Genomic DNA, 25859 nt, shown 5'->3' with positions numbered 1-25859 from the left:
ATAAATGAAATAGCATGTCACTAACATGAGTCAGACTCACTGGGACAAGCCTGTGAGATTGAGTGAGGCCACCTTGTCTTGCAGCATAAACAAACTGTGTAGGACCCTAGAAAGGCAGTAGTGCCTACAGATGGGTGCTTGCTCCCTCATTCTCCTACAAATGCCTACAATTAACCCATCAGCATAACTGGGACACTCAAAATGAAACAGCTTCCTGCTTTGAGCCCCATCTGAGGAAAGCAAAAGAGAAAAAAATGCCAGGGCTGTGATTGGCATTTAAGCCACGATGGCTAAATTTTGGCTAAAATCCTGATGGGCTGCACATGGGGTGGAGTTGGTAAAGCATCAGCTTCTGCTGACCCCACCTCTGTGCAGCTACACCACGGCACACAGCAGAGGAGAAATCTCCACCAACTCCCTTTTGAGGGTCTGAAAAATTAATTGCAATTATTCAAGGTGGTAAAGAGCTTATTGATTACCTGGCGGGCAGAGGCAAAATGGAAATGCTATCAGGCTGTGTAACCAAAACTATGCAGAGAGAAGCAGCATTATGTAAGCATACACAGCTTTAACTTCAGTGATTCCTGATTTCAGCCTGCGTCAGCACTCAGTCATTATTATAATGTAATGCTGTCTGCGGGTTAATAAAAATAAACCGTGGCTATGGAAAGGGACCTCATGAGATTTCAAGCAGTGAGGATAATGAGATCCTCTCTCAGCCCTTCCCAGTAAACAGCAATGCTTTTCCATCCTTCAAAGAAATCCCAAACACAGTTGAACATAAGCAGCCTGGGAGAAACCCACGGAAAGTGAAAAAATCTGGTGCCTGTATTCAGCAGCAAATGTGAGAAACATGAAGGCAGACAAACAGTGGGAGCTTTGGAGCACCATAGTTAATGCAGGGGCTGCCTCTAACAGTAGAGGTGTTTATTGTTTCTTTCTGCTTCCCCTGCCACCTTTTTCTTGCAGGCTACCATCTGTAGCCCCTTCTGCTTCACTGCAACTCCAGATACTTTGGGTAGGGGCTGTCTTTGTGCAATGTGTTTTGGTCGTGGGGCTTTCTTAGGGCATGTGGGAGCCTTCAGTGCAGTGAGGACCACATGGCTCAACCCAGCCAGATGCCTGTGGGAGGTTGCTCCTGGGATCAACCTTCAAGGAGAGATGCATACACAGGTCCAACAGCAGTTTCTCACTCCCAAACACCACAAAGCTCCCAAATACTGGTCAGACTCTCCTTCGTGGGAGACTAGCAGCACCCAGAAATCCCCACTGCACCCAGCAAAAGGCTCTTATTTGGAAGTGGTGTCTCAATACAGTTGTAATCAAGGTAATAAACACAGGTGATGTACAGAAGGACTGTGCTATCCAAGTGTCCAATTAAATCTCTGCTTAGGGTTTACCAACCACTTTCAAGTAAGCACCTGCAAGTGTGCTGCAGATAATAATTCTGCAGCTTGGTTAGCAGAAAAGTTGTGACCACAAAAAGGATCCTGAGCAGGTGCTCCCAAAAAAGTGAGAAAATATGCAATGGATACAACTGATTTAGTCATACATGGGCAGGTACCCACATCTTCCTTCCTTTTCTTTTTTCTTTAACTTCTTCTGATGAGACATAGAACCAATTTCCTAACTGCTCACATGATTAGTAAACATTCCATAGCTCATCCATTAAGATTAGGGGTGCTAAATGCATCATCATAGCCAAGTTCTTGTCTGGGCAATATGATCTAACTCTTTAAAAGCTCTTTCCTGTATCAGCTGGATGAGATACTTCTTCCCCTTCTGTAATGGATTAGCTGCAGTTAGCAACTGCTGAGAGTGACCCTTCCCATCACTTTTAATTGTAATTAGCTGATTGTGGAAGGGAGGCTTTAAAGAAACATGATGAAAAATATGCCTTACAAGGAGAGATTTAGATCTTTTCACTGAACCCTGAAAAAATATCTCAAATTGTTGAAAAGTTTTTACTATTTCAATCTTCTTTTCCTTTGTTGTCTTAAATTTATGTTTTGTTTGGAAGCAAGCCTAAATCGAAAGCAGCAAGCAATCCAGAACCACTACTACCAAGTAGAAAAATTTTGATCCCTCTCCTGCCTTTTGAGGATTTTGACTTACAGAACTGAACATTTTATTTGCTTATGACTCTAGATCTCACAAACAGTTAGTTACAGAGATGAAAAAAATAAAGGAATTCAGCTGTCCTGAACCTCCTTCAGAAAAAGACTTTTAGAAAATACAGCTCCTGGTGCCAGACAGGACTCTCCTCGGCACTCCCAACAACACAGCTACTTTCCTGACAGCCTTGGCGTTCAATCTCAGATTCTCAAAAAATTTCTAGCTGGAATGGAGAAAAACAAAGCCTAACTTTAAAACATATACTGTAGCCTTCCTATCTGATGGTCTACAAAAACACGTTCTCAGAACAAAAAGCCGAAGTCTTCTAACATTTCTCAGTCTAACATCACTTATTTGTTAGTATCCAATATTTATTTCACACAAAGACTGTAATAGTTGACCTCCATGTATTCTGCAATCAGCAATTTTCCATTGTCTGTATTTCATTTTCAAAGTGAGTGTGTGCTGTTGTTAATAGAATATTCAATCGGTCCAGTGTTGTCCTTTAGAAAACATATCACAGGTCTGGTTCACTTCACCAATCTGTCCCCAGGTACATCTGCAGGACCCACAGCCAGACTCTTCTGGAGCAGGTGTATTAGTCTCAGCACCACACTTCCAAAAAATGGCTGGGCTGCATTCAGAGCCACGTTGGAAGTTCACACTGGTTGGAAGGTCTGCTAGCTTGGATATCTTCATACCAGCCTCCAGCTCACCAGGGAGATACCTGGGGTTAGTGAGTCCCTCCTCTGGCAGCAAGGCTGTAGGGATGCAGATGTTCATCCACAGAAGTAAAGTTATGGGTTCATATTGATGTCCATCTGCAACAAAAAAGTCGGAACGTGGAACTTTCACTACAGGGCACAAACACTCTCATTTAACACAAACCAGTCTATTTGCTGACAAAACAACACAGTGTAGCCTCCACTTAATTCGTTGTAACTTTGGATTTCAAAGTTCTTTATTAAAACAGAAGACATTGCAGAAAAAACTCTATTACATGAAGGATTCAGGCTGGGGAAATTCTCCAAATATAATAGATTTCTCTAAAGCATTTTGAAGCATCAGGGATGTCCTGGAAAGGTTTTATAATTCTGTTTTGATTCCACTGGCTCTTATAAACAATACATTTCCTGTATACTTGACACTTGTCATTAAAGGATCCCCCTTCTTCCTGAGTTTGCATTACAATTCATCCTCCTCTAAGCAAATCACCGCAGGCCAGATGTCTTCAGCAAAGCTTATAAACGTTAATATGCATCCTATCCTTCCTTTCCCTTTTATGATCTGCATTCATTCTGACAGGACTGGGGATTTATGGCCAACAGAAGTTTACATATCACAATTCACAGAATGCAGCAGAAGCAAAACTCTAAAGCAGAGGCTGAAGCAACAGCACGGCCCCATTTGCTTCTCCTTGGCCTATGGTGATGTAACTAGGATATGAGCACAACACAGACTTCCAAGATAGAAGAGAGAAAGAAATTAAGAGAGTTATGAGGTTTCAGGATCCCAATTCTAAAAACACCCTACAGTGTGATTGGAGCATATCATACAGCTGCAAGTGATACAGCCTACATGAATCTGATGTCTTTGCTCTGAAATAAGGCAAGAAATACTCCAAATCTCAGAGAGAATCTCAATACAAATATCATGATTGAAACTAGCCAGAGAGAATAGAAAGAAGAACACCAAATAATTCTGAGGCTCTCAATTATTTTAGAAGTAGGTCTTCCAGTTCATTCTCATTTTGTCCCACATGCTTATAAGTCCAAAACGCTTACTTGAAGTACATGTTTTTCACAACACGTTGCAATGAATAGTTTCAGTATCACTAGTTTCGTTTAGCATAACCTACAACCTCTATGTTCTTTGAGGAATGATGGGTTTTTTTTAAAAAAAAAAAAAAAAGAAGCCTTCAAGCTTCTCAAGGTGGAGAAATCCAGTATTACGTTTAGATTAAAATATAGTGTTGGAAATATAGTTCTTCCCTTCTTGCACACATGCTTTCCCATTCCCAGCTGCATCTGAAATAACAGCAAAAAATAAGTCCACTTAATTTAGATTGGATATTAGGAAAAATTCCTTCATGGAAAGGGTTCTCAAGCCCTGGAACGGGATGCCCAGGGAAGTGGTGGAGTCATCATCCCTGGAGGGACTTAAAAACCATTTAGATATGGCACTTGGGGACATGGCTTAGTGGTGGGCTTGTCAGTGCTGGGTAATGGTTGGCCTCAGTGACCTTAAAGGTCTTTTTCCAGCCTGACTGATTGAATGATTCCATGATTAATGATTTCCTCTCTCGTAAATCAGTGAAACGGGCATTTTTATAACAGGAAGAGTGTTTTAATTATCAGCGTCTCAAAGCAGCGCTACATTTTGCGTTTGAAGAATATAACCACGCATTTGTGCTGGTTAATGCCCCGCCCAAAGACTCGCCATCCCTCGGGCTGTACCAGGGCACAGTCCCATCCCACTTTCACGCTTGTGCCCGTGTCCCCCTCACTGGGCAGGCTGCCGTGGCCCCTCCAGCTCCTCACCAAAGCGACCTGCAGGTGGCAATGTTGGATCGGTTTTTAAGGATTGGGTTATACATGGGGGCCTGAAGATGTAACACAATCGTATTTTCCGTTTCATAGATCACTTGTTTATTTTCAGCCTACACTGGGCATTCACCGTAAGATACTTTCCAGCGTTGAATTAACTTTTTTTTGCTGATACTTGTGTTTAATTGCCCCCCATTTACAGATTTCCTACATGCGTTTTCTGGACTGATAAAGTTTTTGTAATAATTAGATTTTATTATATTGTCTGCTTGATACTTTCTGTGGTCTGTACTTGGCCGACCTTGACAGGCTCAAAGGAGGTGTAAATAAACATTCCAGGCTCAGTACATTTAAGACTCCTTTGGGCAAAGGATTTATTCCAGAAGCATCAATATTTTAAATACTGCTACAAGTAAGAGAGAGTATTCATAATTTCTCTTCCTTTTCTTTTTTTCTCCACAAATGAACAGCTGGAGGATACTAATTCCCTCTAGATCTCATCAACCCAAAATGTAGCATGAGCTGCATATGGGTTTAGCCTTCTACATCATCATGACAATCAAAGGTACAGAAATTAAATGACAAATGCAGCAACATGGTCATGTGAACACCTTATCACACCACACCGGCTGATCCTCACCCAGGGACTCCAGAGCCTTTTGAACCCACAGAATAGGGCAGAGGAAGCACCAAGGTCATCTTGTCTGGGCTGCTCCTCCTTCCTCTCCCTCCTAACCACACAAAAAACACAGTTAAGGGAGTAAATACAGTTAAGAGAGTAAAAAATACAGTTAAGAGGCAGCAGCCTCTCCTGTGGCTTGATACTCTGGTGTAGAAGGGGTGGGGGTGAAGTGGCAGCTTCATGGGACAGTGCTTGGATGTGGCTCAAAGGGCTGGAAAGGCAGGGGTGAGCAACTCAGCCATGCCTGTGGTGGGGATTCTATTGCTAAAGGGGCATGAAAGAAGGTGGAAAGGAAATGTTTCTTCCTCTGAAAGTCTATAGGTGGGACTCTGAGAACAGCAGCAAGAGATGGTAACAGTGTGAATTCCTTCATAAACATTAGCAACACATTGTAATAAGGAGTATACAGCCAGGAGGTGGAAAGGAACTTTTGCTCGGCTGCAGCATCTCCACTGGAAGCCGAAAAGATCTTACACATCTCAGGATCCCAGCTCTTTTACTTAGCTAGACGAGAGAAAGAAATTTTTCACCTTCTTTAGCAAAAGCACTGGAGAGAAACCAGCACTCACAGATTGTAATTAACTACTGCAGGGAGCAAATTAAAATCTCTTAGATAGTCTTCAAATTTCCTTAAACCTAATATCACACGTGCAATGAAGAGCATTACTTTACATTGCTGGATTAACCTGCACAGGTTGTGGGACTTGTGAAAGGATACACTGCATCTTCTGCATTTTGGTTACTCTGAATCTATTTTAAACTGTCTGAAAGATACTATTTCTTGATAGTCTCCCAGTGGTTTAGCAGTGTAAGGTTCATATACAGTTCCAAAAAGGGTGAGAAAAAAACCCCCTACAGTTATCTTTCTATCAACGATTTCAAAGCTTTTAAAGAACAGAAGTAAGCCCCAGAAGGTGCTAGCAGTTGTGAGTGGAACTAATCCCACCCAAATTTAAGTATGAAATTTAAGAACCTAGGTACAGCAGGATTCTTCTACAGTCATTGGTGAGAATTAGCACTTTTGGATGAAATTCAGATGTTAAACTTTCTACAAAGACTGCATCAGAGTTGAACAATGACTATACTTCTAACTCAGGCATCTGAGGTATCAAGAATTCCTGATTTCTCAATTCTTAATACTCTGTTTTTATAGAAAAACAATCACGTAACTTCTACGATTTTTTTTCTTTTTACATTAATTTGGGTGACCTTGGGAAAAGTAGTGCAGAAATATAACTATACTAGTAACCACAGATTATGCTTCATCTGAATGCACCACTGATCAGAAAAAAAAAATTGTGTAGCTTATTTCAGATAGAGAAATTTTCTACTGTGAATATTGCTATCCCATAGGGGAATATGCCAACATTTGAACCTTTGTTTCACACACTCTACTAGGAGCAGGGCTGCGATCAAGAAAAAAAACTTCACAGTAATCCCACCCTCAGAAATCCTCTGGAGAACTTGCTGCTGAGAAACCCCATCCTGAAGGCTGCCAGAAGCTCTAATCAGCTAATATATCAAAGCTCTAGTGTAGCCTGTCTACTCCCCCAATCTCAGCAAGAGTTAAAATAATTCTCAGGGGTCAATCTAAGAATAAGCAGGAAAATATGCATTACTACACTCTGCAAGACTGTGAATGGATGACGGTGATCAAGTCCATGCTTTGATGCTGCATCCAATACATTCTTAGGTATATTTCAAATTCTGAATTTCTGTGAATTTAGCCTTGGCACAGTAAGCCAGAGGTGCAGAGAGGCATGTGGCTTACTCACATGCTTTGTGCCAGGCAGGCATGCTCACATTTTTTTGCCTTTGTTGGCATCCAAACAGGGTAAACTGTCACCTTAACAAAGCGGTTAATTTATCATGGATGGAGAGGGGAAACTAGATTTTTACAGACAGGAGACATTTCTTCCTCTTTCCATTACGAGCCTTCAAAAGGTCACACTTCAAAAGGTTCTGGCCAAGGAGTCACTATCAGCATCAGGCTTAAGGGGCACATGTGACTGTTGCTGTACAGCTCCTTCTCACTGGTTTTACACAGTTTCTCAGATATGGAGGTGGATTATACCCCTAATTACACATTCATCTTCGTAAATCCATCTGAGTTAACTTTCTTGGAATATTAAGTCATTCAGCTAACAGCAGAAAACAACAACAAAAAGGATTCTTCCCTGGGATAACACCTTTCTTTTTTTGTCTTGTGCAGAGTGAATAGTAGTTTCAAACCCAAACACCCGAGAGGCCACCAGTTTTCCACATTCTGCAGAGTATATGATTAACTCCAGTTTGCCTGAAGCCATCAGAGTACTGAGGAGCAGCCACTTCTGGAGCACAACAAACACTGTACCCAAGTGTTTGTTTGAGGATCCTCCCCCACCCTGAACAAGTAACAAGTAAAGTTCAATCTCCTTAGGCACTAGAAAAACCCACAGACATTCAGTTAAGTGTAGATTCCCTTTTTCAGGAACGTTGTTAATGATATAGGCTGTAGTATCTTTTTTTTTTAATTGCTTTATTTTATTTTCTGGCAAGTGTCTTTATTGAGGAAGCAGCATTATCCCAAGTTAGACTTTTGGTACTTACACACAGAAAAAATGACTTTCCAAAACAAGTAGCCAGGAGCTCTGTGCAGAAATTGGCCATTTGACTCCCAAAATTCAATGTGGATGAAGATTCCTCCCAGACAAAAGGTGCCCTCACAGAAAGCTTTTGCTGCCCATAGAGTGCCAAGAGTGGCCCACCAAGTGCACAAGAGAAATGGAGGATCAGGGCTTTCTTTCCTGGGTGGAATGACTTTCACTGAGGCTACTTTTAGAAAATATTATTTCTCTGTTGAACCAAAGCAACCCTGGAATATCCTGTGTGAGCAAGTGGGATTGCAGGAGGCTATAGATCATTATCCTTGGATGTATTTTACACAGCAGATCAAATAGCTATAAATTATCCCTGAGGTGGGCAAGATTAAGTCAGATAAGAGCAACTGTTGTGGTCATGCAGAATTTCAAGGCTCTGTTCCAAGTCCAGGCTTTTTGGAAGCCAGTGATTAAACACTGGAAAAAATGTGAAATGTTTCAGATAATTAGAACCATTTATTCAGTGGGAAAGGGCATGAACTGCATTTTCTTAAGGAAAAGCAAATATAGAAAGACTGCTACCAGCTTGGTTGAACTGCAAAAGCACATCTTCCCTGTTAAGGTTAAATGATTCCTATGTAGGGTAGTAGACAAAAGGACTCTTGTTGGTTGCTTGCTATCTAATGTTTACTTACCACCTATAATGAAGTGTGGTATAAATGTAAAGGAAGTGGTATACTGTAGAAATGTTCTTAGTAGGCATTTGTGTAGTCAAAGTCTTGGCTGGGTGCTTGCAGTAAAAGTTAATTGTGGGGCAACCTTTGCTTTGCATACTGAGAACATAAACAGCTGGAGGTCTATCTGAAATCTGGATGTAACACTCCAGCAGTTTAAGAACCATCTGCAGTTACTTTCATTCATGTCTTCCTCTTAATCATCTTAATGATTAACCAGTATATCATCCAGTGGAAACAGTAAAATACCACAAGCCATTGATTCTGAATTAGGAATTCCTGCATCATATCAGTAATTTATAATTAGTTTATAGCAGGGCTTTTAAAAACATCTATTTAGAAAGATGCCCAGTTTAGATTAAGACATAAAGAGGCAGCCTGTTTAAATAACTTGAAAATCTTTTCAAATCTCTGTCCAAATACAAATGAAATTGAACATGAACACACTGGGGAATTTAGTCACCTTCTTTACTCCCCATTTCTCTTCCTCTGCATGTACTCATAACTAGAGACAGCTCAGATTAAATCTACATGTAAACTTTATGTCTGGATCCAAATATCCTGTCTCAAATAGCACAAATCACAGTCCCAGACTCAAATGTCCAAGGGAAAAAAAAAAAACAACAAACCAACAAGCATTGGATGTTAATGCAAATCCTGGGAAGCATGAGGAGTTCTAAACCAGCTTGCTGTAAGACAATGAGTGTGAGCTCAAAATTGAAGCTGAACTCTGAGCCACATATGAGCTACAGATTCCTGGGTTATTTGCACAAATCACTGCTTATAAAGTAAATTTTTGTCACATTTGGTTTGGAAAGGAACATGCAGAACCCGAAATGCAGCAGCCCTACACGCCAGACATAACTGGCCCCTCAGGACTTGAAACCACTCAAAGCCCAGCTATGGGAGGAGGTGACAGGGTGACTCTCTAACTCCAGGAGCCTCTGCCAGCACACCTCTCCCAGGGCTGGGAGGGACAGGGGGTGTGGTCCCTTTGCTGAAACACAACCTGGCTTTAGAGGGGGGAGACCACAGGCAGACCCAGGCTCCCCAAAATCAGTCCTTGATGTCACCCCTTGAGGCAGACTGGCCAGCTTTGGGCTGTCTCTGAGTGCTCTGGTCTGCTCTCCCACCTCACTCAGCATGGAATGCTCTTACCAAACCTATATTCAGTGTCAAGTAGTTATCCACTATCTATTTCCATTTCCACTGATGCTGCCACAGGCATACTTGCCTTATGAAAAGAAATTCACCATTCAGATACTGCCTTTTACCCCCATAGCCTAAATACTTCTCTCCTGTCTACTTGAATAGAGTAGGAACCATGGAACAAACCTCTTAAATGGTTTAAGAAAGATTTCAGCTCAAGAAACAGCAATCTGTAAGGAATGGGTTATTATATGGGCTGCATCAGTATGCTGATGGTAAATAATAAGAACATATTACATATATCATTTATATACATGTACCACTAAACTGCAAAAAGAAGAGTGATATATACTGCTCAAATAACTAGAATGGACACCAGAAGTATTTCTTTCAGAAGAAAGCCAGGAAACAACCTCTACATCCAGAAAACAAATGTGGAGGCATTCTCGTATGCTTAAATTCTGGTTCTAAATTCCAATCTAGCAAATTTGGGTAGAAAGTTTGAGGGAAAAAAAAAAAAGAATTTAGCCACAACAAAAATTATTAGTTCTCAAAAACATTGTATTATTTCAAAACCTGTTTAGAAATTATCTTATTTGGAGAAAAATAAGTTGAAAATGTTTAAATAATACTAAAGCTACTTTCTTTCAGTAGGTTTTGCTACAACTTCCTAAATACTCACTTGACTTTACAACCCATTGATATGCCCTAGCTAGATCCTTCTATCTCTCTTACAAGTTCAGCCCATTGGTGAAGTCTTTATCACTTGACCAAGATCATTTCTTTGAGGGCTTAGTTCTGCAAATCATTGATATTCTGGCCCCAGTCTACAAAGCACTCGGACAGACATTTGGCTTCAGTGAAACTGCTGATGGAATTAGAGTTAAGACTTGAGTACTGGTTTTGGATCAGGGCCAGAGAAGATTTTTCTTTGCAGGATTAAGTCCTAAATCTCCCTCCAGAAGTGGTTCAGTTCCAGTTCTTTACCCATTGTTTTGTTCTCTGAATTTCTTCATTTGCTTTTATCTTTTGGATGAAAATCAAGTCCTAAGGCCCGATTCACTCATATATTGTTGCTCTTTTACGTGAACATAATAACTTCAATGAAGTGTCTTAAATCAAATCTGGGAAATTATTATCTGGGTGAATGAATGTGTTCATGCACTGCTGGTTTCAGACAGCTGATCACTAGGAAAAAAAGTCTTTCCCTCTGTAGATCCTGCTGTACAGTTGCATAAAACTATACCAAAGTATAATTTTCCTCCTCTTTGTCATGAGAAGGAAAAAAAGCACAGGTTCTTTGCCAACAAGCTCTTTCTGGTAACAAGTATAAACCAAGAGGACTTAAACAAGGAAGAGAAAAAGGAAATTAAAAACCATTACTACACTCCAATAAGCTTTAGAGGCCTGCATGTTTATGGGAGATGATTAACTTCTAGATGTAGCAAGTCTTTAAAAAACAAATTCACAATATTTCTGGCAAAAATCACTGAGGTAGAAATCTGTAGTATGCTAGGGAATAAATTCTCATTCACCTGTGAGGCACTGACAAATTTTCTTTTCCTTTATTCTAGTTGAATTCAAAACATACTAAAGTCAGCCCTTCACATTGCTCTAGACTTCAACTCCCATGCAATTTTACCTTGTTTTTCTGTTTGAAATTATTTGACAAAACATTGTGAAAATCTTATGATTTCCATAGGCTATTATACTTGACATCATCATATTGCACATTAATGGACAAAATCTGCTCTTTGCCTTCCCAAAACATGCAGAACAAGTGACACAATATCTTGACTTCCATATCTCTCCATAGCTCTGACAATAGCTCAGTCTGAACTTCAGCATGTGAGTGGATTTGCAGATCACAGCAGTTTTTGCAGTTAAATACAGCAGTAGAAAGTAATCACATCTCGTTGCAAAGCTGGCCAAAGCTCATCTCAGACACGCTGTGTAAGAGAAAAATTGCATAAGAAGCAAAGCAAATCCTTTCAAAGTCAATTTTGATTTAAGGAGAATGCATCATCTGGCAAAACCTCCATTCCTTATTTATCAGCTGAAAAACATCTTGCCTAATCTAGTAAACAGCAATACCAGCTCAAGTCAATTTTAAGGCAAATGATTCTAAGCAGATTGTTCCCACTTGCATCTTGATAAGAGTGCTAGAATTTTAAATACTTAGTATTTTTATTATAAATGCAAATTGCTTATAATATAGTAAATCATTGATTAATCTTGATTTTCTTTAATATGTTGAGCACTTAGTTTCTCTTTTTTGAAGGAGTATTACTTGACTATCCTTCAAAAAAACAGATGGTTATTGAGCAAGTGTATCTACGTACATATTTCTGTGAGCTAAGAACGCTTCTGGATAAAGTTACTGTAATTAAGGACTTTCACACACGATCCCTCAAACAAAATCTGCTTTGGTAGAAGTCAATGATATGATGCATGTTAATTCTTTAGTGTTAACATTAATACAATCTTGTTCATGTTTTTCCTGCAATATGTTTTGACAAAAACATGCAGTGGGGCAGCCCTCAGCAAGCAAAGCAAGCTGAGCTGGTCCTGGAATAGGTGGATCTTAAGAGTCAGTGAAATACTAACATCAACAGATCCTGAATAATATGATCAGTTCCACTGTCCTGATAGAGCCAGGGCCCAGATAAGCTGCCCACATTTATACTGATTTGTGGAGATACAAGAAGATATGCTTTGTGTTGCTGGCAGATGGCTTCCACCTGCCTTTTGGTAGAAGCAAGGCAGACTACAACTGCTGGGACGTGCTGGGGCCTTGTCTTGACTTGCGTCAAAATACATCTGGACATGCACACAGCCTGGAAATCTAAAGACTATTCCCAGGTTATAGAGTCTGGGTGTAGCCTAATTGAACCAGAAATAAAGAATAGATTCAAAAAGGTGTTCAGAAACCTGAATTTCTATTCGTGTTCTTTTAAGAGCTGTAATTAAATATCTGTTTGTCTCCACGTCCCTTCCTACAGGTTACAGAACACTGCTGTGGCATCTTTACCACATGCAACTCCTACAAAGAAAGCTGCTGCCTTTCATAGCAGCTACACTTCCCAAAATTATTTGAATTGTCTCTCTGCTTGTCAGGTATTGTGTTACTGGTCTTTTCTGTGTAATTTCAGATCAAATATGCATTTTGTGTGCCGTTTAAATATATTACATTAAAAAAACGCAAAAAAATGCACACAATATGAAATTCCAGATTTAATCTGTCCAATAGCCTTCATAATTTACCTTCACTAGGTGTATACTCAGTGATACATTTCTTAATTATATGATGCAAATGACTACTTTCCCCCTGCAACCCAGCCTTTTCCACCAAACCTCCCCCTGAAGGACTTTGCCATTGTTGCATGTGGTCCACCTAACAAGCACCTCCCTCCCAACAACATGTTCCTGAAGCCATTAGGGCTAATTACAGTTAAAAGTAACCAGCAAAACATGCCTGCTGGCAAAGACCACAGCTCCAGGACTGGATTTCACAGCCCTAGAAAAAGTGAGCTCTAACTGACAGGCTCCACTAAGGAGGAGCTGCAAAATACCTAAATCAAGGTCAAAATTCAGCCCCTCTCTCTTCAAAGCCAGCCCGTGTGTGTGCTCCCACACCTTCCCTCTCCTGAAACAGTCAATCCTCTTTGCAATTACACTTCACACTTTGTAAAAAAGTGTATTCTAATAGTTGGAAAACGTCAGACTTTTCATATTTTTAAACCCTTCAACCCTGCCATCCAGGTCTTCAAAATAGCCAAAGGGAGAATGAATTAGTTCTTTTTCAACAATGAAGAAATAGACAACTTTGGACACATGTGAGTAATTACATATTTTGAAGGATAAAAGACCAAAAATAAAAACATGCCCTTTCAAAATACCTAGTAATTGTTCTTTCATCTGAAAGAAAAACTAGTATATTGCTAAATGAACAAGAAGCTTAGTTGTGGGTGAATCTTGGAAAGCAAAACTTTTATGTGATATCTGAATCATGTAATTTCTGTGAGTCGAGAATACTCCAGCCTACTCTACTTCTATCACAAACATATCCCTGGTTTTGGTCATTTATACTTCTTAAAGAGGAGAAGAAAAGAAAAAAGGCTTTTATCCTAGAGAAACTCTACTGCAATTATTTTTATTATTTTATTATTTACTCCATTTATAGGCCATTAGTCTGTCATTAGCAATTGGTGAAAAATTTTCCTATGCATAAACAAAGCAAGCCTTATGGCAATTAGTGTTATCTTTAGAAAGCTGTTAAATTTTTTTTCTCTATTCCTACCAAAGCATGACCTCTTTCTTATGATACAATTATTATAATTTTGAATATTATCATTACAGTCAACCCATGTAAGCATGCAACTTAATCAACAAAAATTACATAAAGGCATTGAAATACATAATATTCAACCTCAGACCACAGAATTCTAGAATAATTCAGGTTGGATGCCATCTCAGCAGGTCCTCCAGCTCAGCCTCCTGCTGAAACCAGGTTCCACACTGAATTCAGTGCGAGCTTCAAGGTGTGCTGAGCTTCAAGGTTAGACAAGCTCAAGTGTGTTCAGGGACATGTGACCACATGACATGATGTGAAACAGCTCCTAAATTTGGGTGTCATCCTTGCACAGGGCTGTGCTAATCTCTATCCTCTTCCAAGTTCAGAATATGCACACTAAAATGAGCCACAACCAACACAGTCAACTTCTCTGCTTTGCATCACCAGTGCAAAGGTAATGTGCCTTATTTAGTCTGTGACAAATACAGGGGATAAAATTACATTCTAAAACACCGAATGTGTAGGTTAATCCTATCATACAATAGGCTAGATAGGCTAGAAATAAAAACATGCTTTGTACATTGCAGTGATTGTTACAGTCATTGAAAAGGAAAAGAAAAAGAAAAAGAAATGTCAGGAGATATAGGACCTGGGACTTAAAGGTGATGCTTAAATGTAAATGCTGCTGTCTGAGACCAATAGCATCAGAGACCTTCAGTAAATATAGTTCAAACTCAGCCACTGAAACCCTATTGTTAACAAATGTTTCCAACACTTTTTTCAGATACTCCCAGATACTCATTGCCGAGGATTGACAAAGCTTTTCAGAGTTCAACTATTAAACCAGGTAGACGTAGGATCTGAAGCTTCTCCACCCCACTTCTTTTTGGAAATGCTTACTCAGTGTTACTGTCCTGATAACACAGGGAAAACATTTCTTGTTATGATTTGCCTACAGAGCTCTGCTTCACTTTCAGCAGTTTGAAACCCAATACATCACAAAGTAGCTATCAATGGTCTGGTGGTTTTGGTTTTGGTTTGTTTTGTTTTTATTGTTATTCTTCTGTTTTTCTTACGTATTTAATGAAAATGTTTAAAGAGTTTTGGTAAGGTCCCTGTCTAGAAATTTCCTCTGTGTGGCAGGAGATGGCTGGCTATTACATTTCAAAGATACCACATGTAGCATGCAATGAACCTTTTCCAATAAATTCAGAGCTCATATGTAACAACCATTTGTGGTTGATGTAGCCATTAATAAATATTTCTAGGAGTCTGCATTCCTGCAGACCATCCCCTTACATGGCACAGGAGTGGGAAGACACCTAAGGGAGCTGTGAGTCCTAGGAAGCAAAGGGATTAATTCCAAGAAATTAATTTTATAGAGGGGGGCTAAACATCATTTGTAAGCAGTGATCAGGAGATGCTTCTGTCAAGAGTTACATGAACCAGAAATCAAGCTCTGCAGGTGTCCTGAGTTACCTGAAGGAATCCTTCCTTTTCTACACTGACAACAGAGCAGCACTCAAATAGATGAATCTCCCTTCCCAAAACAAAAGCCCTTCAAAATTATGAAACCACATCCCCAGCTTTTGGTTGTTTACAGGGTAGTTAAAATATTAGGGTTGTTTTAGGCTGGTATAGATGGAAAGCATGATTTAATGAACAGCCCCACTGATAGTGCTGGTTTTGCTCTGCAAATTTTTGTTCATTAACACAACCTTCCAATTAGTCATGTGAAAAATGAGCACAATCAGGAAAACACTGAAAAATAGAGGATGAGTGTTCAACAGTGGCACAAATAAAACAAAATTAGGGATAAATTTGCGCCCCATTAGGGATATTTCAGTGCATGTGTAATCTTAAGAGCTCAATATATTTCTTCCATAGCCTTAATCTAACAAGTTCAAAGCAGCACCTACACTAGGTTTCTCTAATTATCACACAGAAGCAGCTTAAAGCAAATAATTGCTTTAAATTTCTTGGTACCATCAATAAGCAGTAACTTCATCAGTGTTTTAACACAGTTGAAGGGCTGTAAAGAATAGACTGCTTCTTCTCTTGGAAGGCAAATTTTTACATTGGATTATTTTCAGAGGTTATTTTTAGTTTGGCTGGATAGTTAGCAGAGTTTTGGTGCTTGCAAGATTTATATAAATCATGGAAGAAGGTGGCTTAACAATGCAGATGGCACAGGGCCATGGAATGCACATGCTGCCTGCCTTAAAAAAAACACATGAAATGCGTTCCTCTCACCATGGCATCCCCAGGAAACCTAAAAGGGGAAAATATCTTTGTTTCATTTGAAATCCAGCCTAGGAATTCAAACTTCTAAATACAGATTGCTAGTCTGTGCAGCAATCTAAGAGGTACTACCCTGAAGCCCACGTTAAGCAACTGTGTGCATCTGGAGGTCCAGGGGTTGCCAGGGGAGTGACTGAAGTTTAGCACTGAGGACAACAGTGGACTTCCTTAAAACCAAGCTGTCTACCCCATTAAGGCTCAAGAGAAGGCACAATCAAGCCCTTTATTTAGCTGCAGGTGATGGTGGTGACTGCTTCAGATCTTATAATAAAGGCAGACAGGTTTCAGTTCACCATTAAAGTGGCTGTGTACGTTTTCGATTGTGAAAGTTAGAGGAAGACAAAACCATGAGTTAAGAGCAAAGCTTTTTGGGTGAAAAGCTCTCAGGAATTACACAGATGAAGCTTTCCAGAATGCTTCTGTTGTGGTCTGGAAAACAAAAAATTGTCCTCAGACCAAAATTATACACAAAATTGTACCAGAAACGCATTCCATTTTTATAGATTTCTCTTCTGTAAAAACAAGAATGAAAGCCACAAACTTGCCTGGTAGGTCATATTGCATAGAATATAAATGCCAATTTTTTAACTCCTGGAGAGAATTCTTACACCTCCAGCTGCAGGACAGTCACTTCTTCAGAAATGGGGATGGACCTTGAGAACTAAACCTTCAAGACTTCAGGTGGAAATGAGACTTATTTGACCAATAGTAAATGTCTCCATCGGAGCTACTTAATTAAATAATTTCAAAGTCAATGGAAAAAAAAAAAAGGATGAGTGTGCTAAACTTGATGCATGTCACCAAAATAGGTGACTAACTCTAGGAGGAGGTAGGATGCCTGTAACCAGTCTCCAACTGGGTGAGAAGGATTGTTGCAAGTAGGTTGTATCAGCAGTAAATTGCTAGGTTGTACTGAAACACTGGAGCCTCTAAGATGCCTTCAGAGAGAGAAGGAGATGAACTGCCTGTTAGAGGTAACTCCATGGACTGCAGAAAGTTAGAGCAGTAGCTTAGACTAGATGTGTATTAAATGGATATAGATGGATGAAATAACCCGCTTAACCCCCAGCTGTTTTTAACAGGATACCCATTAACAGTAACACTGAGAATGGAGACACCAGTTACACTCTCCACATATGATCATGTGGTACTCAGGCTGAAACCTCAGCCTATTTTCTGATTGAATCATGAGAAGTCACAATATAGAGTAACCTATACACAGAAAAACACCCATATCATATGCAAGATGAATGGTATGGGCTCCCTCAGTTTGGCTGCCCGCTTGAAAACATCTAGAACAGAACTGGTATTTACAAAATACTGAATCGCTGTTGTCTGAACATCAGACTGGTATGAGACACGTCAGATTCCACATCCGTTAATTAAATCACTCAAAAGATGAATACTGATTCAACTAACAGCAATTTTGGATGAGAGTTGGTGTTTTCGAAGCAACGGAAAACTCAGAAAGTGTGTGCTTGGGAATTCTTCATTATTATCATGAGCCCTTAAGGACTTCCCAAGCAGATATCAAAAAATTTGAAACACAGCTATCTTCTAACATTTTTAACCAAAACTTTTAGGTAAGCAATTGATGAACCTTTATATAAGTAGTAATACTTAAAACCATTTATGCTATATTCATCAGTGTTACTTTACCAAAAAGAGATATCCTGCTTTGTGCACAACACTTTCAAATATGTTGGTGTCTCCTTGTTTTGCTTCAAGGGCAGCAATGAGCTGTTGTTTTGATGTTTCAGCCTGGAAAACAACAGAAAAGTCTTAATCTTTCATTTTTTGCTGCAAGGATTTTAGATTAACTCTGTCCCTAACCAGATGTAAATAGAATCTGTAAATAGAAATCATCTTGACTATGGAAAAAGTACTGGTATTTTTGTTTATAATGTCACGATTTAGAATAAATTTAATCCACACCAGCCAAAGTGTATTAAAATTCTTATAACTAAGCTATTTCACTTGATGTATTCTTTCTCAGTGCTCATTTGCTCTGTAACTGTATGTATGAAGTGGCTGAACTCCAATCATTTGTGACATTAGAGAAAACATGCTCTTTCATTCCTGAGGCAGAACACCCAAGTAACAAACAAAAAACCCACAATGTACCATTGTACAGGATGTTCTTTAATCATGCAGAGATATTGCAGCTATATTCATTGCTCTAAATTATGAGTTTTCTGAAGGACTTTTTTTCTAGATAAAGCCAAAAGAAAAAATAAGTTAAACTAATTTTAAGTATTAGCTGTAAGTACTTAAAAAATGAATTGTTTGTTCTTTTAGTCTTTTGTCTGACTAGCACCCAAAACATTTAATGAATTTTTAAAAAGACATTATTATTATGGATGATACCATGCTAATTAAGGGTATAGTATAGACATTAGAGAATAGTGTTCCTTATGAAGGACTCTTAATTGTATTTTTGCTATCCTACTATCAGTGGATACTGAAATAATGAACAGTTTAAATAAACTAGCTACTGTTTAGTTAGTTAATCTCTATAAAAATGTTACACTGTTTTCCATGGGATTTGTGTTTATATGAAGATGAGAACCCTGGCTAAAGAACTAGAGACTTAACCTTTAGTATTTTTTTTCTGCTATTTTAATTACTGCTTCTTATTGAATCCTTCAAGCTTTGTCATCAGTTGAACAGGGAATCCACGGGAATTTGACATGTGCATCAAAGATTTCTGAACTTTTGGTATTACTAATTGCTTTTTAGAATTTATCCTTATAGAGTTTTCTAGACCTCACAGGATAACATGCTGAGATATTTGGTTAACATTTGGTTAACATTTTGTTAACATTTTCTTTTTTTTTTCTTTGGAGGGTATCTCTGACTGCCTCTCTCATTCTATCTTAATGAACTTTTATGCTGGTTTATTAATTACTCATTTACAAATGGTGCCTAAAAATCTTTGTCGATCCCCAAAACTTTTACTGCACACACGGCCCCAGAAACCAGCTCACAGAAACTTTGACAAGCAATATTATAACAGTAATTAGTATACAAAAGCTAGATTGGTTAGCAATAATGATTTCCAGATGAGGATGGATTTTTTCACTAGTGCCATCTCCTCATGTCCTATAGTCACAGAGTAGAACAGAAATGCTCAGCATCTGTTACCAACTCCAACTATTTCCTATAATGCTGGAAAAGCTCATTTCCTTCTCCAGCTGTGGTGAGGGAAAGGGGATCTGAGGTTGCTTGAATCTCTTCATTGCTTTATGCATAATGAATTAAGGGATAGTTCCAAAAAAGTATTTAGATGATGCTAAAATGTCATAAGAGTCAAGTATTTAAGTAGTTAGTGGGGTTTTTTCCGCTCCAGAACTGGTCCCCAAATATTGTGGAGAGAAGTGGCAATATAAATTCCAGAGAATCATTCTCTAAAACAGCACCAAAGAGAAGGAATACACGGGTGCACCTCATGGCAAAATTACATAGTCTAAGCACACATGATGGATGATGAGATGAATGAGAGAAGAAATAATTCAGCCCCCAACAGCCCTGGGTAGGTGAATCAGATTTGAGTTTGCAAGACTGATGGACAGCAGATCATTCAACCCTTGACTGAAAAATGTACTTACTATTTTTCCTTCAAGCTGTTTACAAGATGCCATGAATTGTGCAGAGACCATTCCAGTTGCAGAGTGTTTGGATACACAAAGCTTGTTCCCTAGCACAGCACGTTCATAGTCCTGGATTACAACAGATGGATTTGGATAGATGAAGAAAGACAAAGATTGTAAAAATATTAATTAGCATGATAGGCAGTGGTCACAACATATCTGTGGACAAACATTTGACAAGTTGATGTTAGGGATTTTAAGGGTTATATTTGAATGTGGATGATGAATTATCTTTATGTGAGCCTCTCCTACAAGCACAGCAGACAAGACAGAAGAAAACTCAAAAGCATGTTTCTGGAGAATTTATAAACATTACTGGATTTTATAAACAAAATTCCTGTCTCTTACACACAGTGAGAAAACAAGAAAAGGATAAAAGTCTGTTTCTCTTAAAATAAACAAACAAACAAACAAATTTCATTTTCTGTTAATGCTGTGGTCTGGCCAACATAAAAAGAAGCATTTCAGTTCTGGATAGCTTAGACAGAATAGTCAAGAAAATTACTTTCATGGTGACAATTTCTTCCCTTTTCCCCCTTTTATCTTTACCCTACCTTTAGCCAGCGCTTTGTACATGATGCCAAGCTGAATTTTGTCTTTTGTTGAAGAGTTCTGATTCCATCCCTCTCCAAACTCACAAGACTACACCATCCATAAATACCACACTATTTAGAGTCAGCATGCTATCATTTTGCCACACCAAAATTTTCACAGATGTAACTAAACATTCTTTATGGCAGGAACTGCTGCATTTGTCTTTGCCTTAGCCATAGGACTGCAGAGCGAGCCCTTTCATTGATGTCTATGAATGTTCTCTGGTAGCATTGTGCATCCCCATCCTGCTACCTGGCCATGCCCAGTATTCACACAGCACCTTGCTGCATGTGTTATCAGGCCCTTTTAGGAAGGATGTGTCTATTGTGCCAAGGTCACATTCCCACAAAGCAGTTTCTTGTCATACACTCTAAGACAGGCTCTATGCAAAGGAACAGCCCACACTCAAGATTTACCTTGCAGCAGATCCCTGAGCTCGTTCAAACCCTGCCCCTGAGAATGGATTTGCATCTGAATTACTTGGGTGGGAAGCAAGTCAGGATTTGATCAGGCATGGATAAAGATTCCTACTTAAAATCCTCATTAACATATGTCTCTCCTTGATACAAGAGAGAGAACTATATGGAACTATTTTATAAAACGTGAAATGGCCCCAGTAAAAGAAATGGAGTATATGGTTGGCAAGACACTTTCCTGTGAAAGGGAGTTATAGAACTGTAAAAGATGTCACACAGCCTATTGGCTTTGAGTTGGAAACAGAAAAAAGGGTTCAGGAGAGTCAAAGTGAGAAGCAGTAGGAGGACGAGCGCTTCGAATTACATTCTAGGCCGTGTCCCACAGAAATCCCGGAGGACACTGTGGGTGTTCCAGAGAAGAAAGAAATGTCAAATCCACAGCTTGGCTTCAGAATGGAAGATGGAAGAGTGGCCTCCCACCTTTCCAGGCATGCTATGACAACTGGCACCACAGTATGTAAAAAGCAGATGTTCCTCAGTCTCACCTCTTTGAACAGGCCCGTGACTCCTCCATCCTAGGTCTAAATATCCTCCAAAGTCCCGGCAGTCATTCAGCGTCTTGAAGATATTAACGATGGCAGCAATTTCCCCTTCCCATTCTCCTGATTAAACAGAAGGAAGGAGGCCGAAAAAAGATGAGAGACGTAAAGCTCCAGATGTTGTCGACACCAATATCTGGTTCCACCAGAGAATTTGAACACTGAGGCGATGATGAATTACAGTGGGATCCCTACGGCAACCCAGATTGCAATCATAATACCACTGAGGAAGAATAAGGGCTAGCATTCATTACTGTGAACAGTAAATGAATTTATGACAATTTCTACTGGTCCTTTCAAAGAACATGAACACATCTGTAAGAAATTAAGATGACATGGCGCTGTAACTCATTCATTAATAAAGTCTGGTATTGCACATTTGTTGCAAAATTTGTCGCAACTGTTACCAGTGGTTTTTAATTCTCTAAGTGCATGTTATTAAAACCATAACACAAATCTCTCTGGTGGGAGAGTACTAACTAATTTGCAGACTATTCTTTAGGTGATTTATTTTTAGTCCAGTCTTACTTTGGGGAAGAAACTGAACCTCTTCAGGTTTAAAGCAAGTAGATATTTAATCATTAAAAATATGTACAACAGAGTTACAGCCACCCTTTTTGATAATACATCAATTAATTTTACACTATCAAAAACCTATTAAAGGACCTCTCTGTGATCTGAGTAACTGTGGAGGGAGAAATAATCATAAAAGCAAACCCTGAACAAAGAGCAAACCCAATAATAACATACCAGGCTGTGATGGAGTCAGAGCAGTCACAGCTGTATTCCTGTGAGTGTGGAGTCACAGTTTGCCCATTTTTAAGGACAGATTGTCAGGATACAACCTAGTCAATGATAAGAAGAATCAAAAATTAGCAAAATTTATGCATTTTACCCTGTGCAATAGGAAGAGTATCTATTGTTATAAAGCATAAGCTAATACTTTGCTACTCCACTTGGCAATAGTTCCCACTAAACTGTGTGTCTCAGCTTTGCACATGTATCACTATTAAACATACCTGATAAAAGTTTTGCTACTGCAACAAGCCCACACATCTCTGATTTTTCTTCTATATATTGAGGGGAAAGTTAAGAGGAAAAGAAGTTATAAATCCTTGGCTTACGCTCAACAAAACTCATCACAATAAACTCAGTGTTTTATAAGCTACAGGGGAAAATATGAGAAAATGCAATATTAATTTGAAAGAGCAATACTTCATATTGACTATAAATCAAACTAACAGTAAAGGTCATTCATAATTTAATGACAAAGTTGCAATTTTTTTAACATTATTGAAAAGATTTTTGTACATTACTGGAAGATATTCTATGAAAATTAAGAAAACAATCTGAATATTTCCCCGTGAACTTCTAGTGATAGCTACAAATATTTGTGTTAACATGCTATTTATTTGGTAATTTTCCTACTAGTTATGAAATATCATCTCAGCTCCTACGAGAGTGCTGGAAGGAAGGGTGAAAAACTAAACCAGGTCACTGACGGTTTGCTGTTTGAAGCAAGGATCCAGCTCTGACCAGGAGTGCTCTGTTCTTGAGCAATCCTCATTGCAGGTCTGGGCTGCTCTTCTACAGCAACGGCAAAGACAATAGCCATGAGTTCAATAACCTCTTCCTTACTGCAGGAATTGTACCAGAGGAATGTGTTTTCTTGTCCGTGTCATGAGTGGCATGATCTGCTCTACAGTTTGTAGACACTTGGACTCACTTGCACAGAGCTGCTCAGAAGATGAAATGCCACTCAGTTCTGTAGAATTCAGTGTCCTAAATGACCATCTGAAATCTGTCATTCTTTTATTCTCGTGAGTCTTCACAATTCTCATGCCCAAATCTTGTTTTGGAAGTTGTTGAAACCTACAGAATTGTCATCTATAATGGGATTTCCAGCTTCAAAAGAAAAAAACCAAACAAACCACAACTTCAGCATTCCTTTCTTGCTCATATATGTTCTTCACATGTTAGCTGTCAGGCTTGCAGTGTCCCACCAATCCTCTCTCCTACCAGTCCTCTGTCCTCTGCCATTTCAGGAATCAAATGGCATTGGCTTTCACAACGGTAACACCTTCAGTAAAGACACCACAAGCATCCAGAATGAAAAAAATAAGCTAACAGAATTTTGTTTTTAAACAAGTAGCTCCTCCAGACCACAGAGAAAGAACACTCTGGACTTTGGCAGCACTTAGATATATCTTATTAAGTCAGTAAAGTTTTATTTAGTGCTGATTGAAATTGTGAGTCTTTCTAAAATACCTCTGTAAATTGTGACTGCTTGGATGGACCTGTGTTAATCAATCATGAAACAGCATTCTGCCTTGACTTAAGAGTATGTAGATTCATCAACATTTCCAGTTGATAATAAGGAAGCTAAACCAGTGTAGTGGTTTTCTGTGGCTGGGTTTTGGTAGCGGGGGGGGCTACAGGGGTGACTTCTATTAGAAGCTGCCAGAAGCTTCCCCTGTCTGGTGGAGCCAATGCCAGCCAGCTCCAGGACGGGCTTCCTGCCACTGGCCAAGGCCGAGCCAATCAAGAGTGACAGTGATAACATATTTGAAAGTTATTGTGCAGTCAGAATTCCAGCCAGGGAAGAGCAGAGTGATAATATGGGAACAACAATGCAGACACCAGGGTCAGTGCAGAAGGAGGGGCTGGAGGTGCTCCAGGCACCGGAGCTGAGGCCCTGCAGCCCGTGGTGCAGACCAGGGTGGGGCAGCTGTGCCCCTGCAGCCCATGGGGGAACATCGGGGTGCAGAGACCCCCCTGCAGCCCATGGAGGAGCCCGTGCTGGAGCAGGTGGATGCCCAAAGGAGGCTGTGATCCTGTGGGAGGCCCAAGATGGAGCAGGGTCCTGCTGGAGACCTGCAGCCCATGGAGAGGGAAGCCCACACTGGAGCAGGTTTTTCCTGAGTGGGACTTGTGGCCCCTGTGGGGACCCACGCTAATACAGCTCATTCCTGAAGGACTGCACCCCACGGAGGAGTGACCCACGGGACAGCAGTTTCATGAAGAACTGTTGTCTGTGGGATGGACTCACTCTGGAGAGGTCCATCAAGGACTGTTTCCCATGGGAGGGACCCCACGGGAGCAGGGGAAGGACTCCAACTCCTCTCCCTGAGCAGCAGCAGAAACAACAACTGACCACAACCCCCATTCCCCGTCCCCCTGCACTGCTGGGGGGGAGGAGGGAGAACATGGAAGGAGGGGGGGGGGGAAGGTGTTTTATGGTGTTTTTCAGATTATTTCACTTTTCATTCTTTTGCTCTGATCCTGTTAGCAATAAGTTCAATTAATATCCCCACTTTGAGTCTGTTTTAACTGTGATGGTGATCACTGGGTGACTTCTCCCAGCTCTTATCTCAACTCATGAATCTTTCACTGGGTTTTTTCTCTCCTCTGTCCAGTTGCAGAAGGCAGTGAGAGAGTGGCTGTAATGAGTACCTGGCATCCAACCAGGTCCAACCCACTACAGCCAGCTATATCCCTTGCATCATGAGGTGCAGGCCCACATTACAGAACCTGCAGCCACAGTTTCCATGTTCTCAGCATGGCTGGGCCCAGCTCTTTGGTGGTAACTCAACTGCAGTGCCTGTGCTCCCCAAGGGAGAGGAGGTCACCTGCTCTGCCTTATTGCAAGGCTCAGTGTTGCCCCTAGGAGTCAAAAAGCCACAGATAAACTCACTGAGGACTGTGGGTAGAAACACTTCACTGCTTTGATAGGTGTAGAAAAGGAGCCTACAAAAAAGAGTGAGTTACCCTTAGCTCCATCTCAGCCAATAATTCCCACAAGCCAGCTATTCTCCTGTGCTGGGACTGCTCTTTTTCCTGGTAAAACAAGAATATATTTTTAAATATACTAAAGTGCTATTTTCAAAAATGAATTAAGCTGTGAAACACTATGACTCACCAAAGATGCAAGGGGAAAGAGGGAGAAATCCAGGGCACATGGCTCTGGTGGGTGGAAAGGGGTTTCTCCTGACTTCTGATGGATCAGGCTGAATTCAGACTGACAGCACACAGACTATCTGGCATCAGACCCCACATACATTCAGCTTTGCTTCCTTTCTCCCTAATTTTCATAAAATGGAAGGGCAGAAAATGAACCTGCCCCATCATTCAGGCAGTCAGTGGAGTTATGGTCTTCACTCAATGATCTCATTACCCATTCCAAGATAATATCCATAAGCA

At 40.0% G+C, this 25859-nt stretch overlaps 1 long non-coding RNA gene and 1 pseudogene across 1 annotated transcript in view; both read right to left on the bottom strand.

The window, feature by feature from the left end:
* Positions 1 to 3940: 3940 nt before the first annotated feature.
* Positions 3941 to 25859, bottom strand: part of LOC113958054 — a 27391-nt gene continuing 5472 nt past the window's right edge. The window contains exons 2-4 of the long non-coding RNA XR_003531397.1: positions 22410 to 22504; positions 21606 to 21722; positions 3941 to 4142 (exon numbers count right to left, since the gene is read on the bottom strand). This is a non-coding gene — a long non-coding RNA (uncharacterized LOC113958054). The remainder of the gene's footprint in view (positions 4143 to 21605; positions 21723 to 22409; positions 22505 to 25859) is intronic.
* LOC113959874 lies at positions 14407 to 14506 on the bottom strand (annotated as a pseudogene).

The sequence above is a fragment of the Corapipo altera genome, unplaced genomic scaffold, assembly GCF_003945725.1.
Source record: "Corapipo altera isolate COAL_440 unplaced genomic scaffold, ASM394572v1 1, whole genome shotgun sequence".
Taxonomy (NCBI): Eukaryota; Metazoa; Chordata; class Aves; order Passeriformes; family Pipridae; genus Corapipo; species Corapipo altera.
The sequence above is the reverse complement of the archived record's forward strand: the minus strand, read 5'-3'. Positions and strand labels throughout refer to the sequence as shown.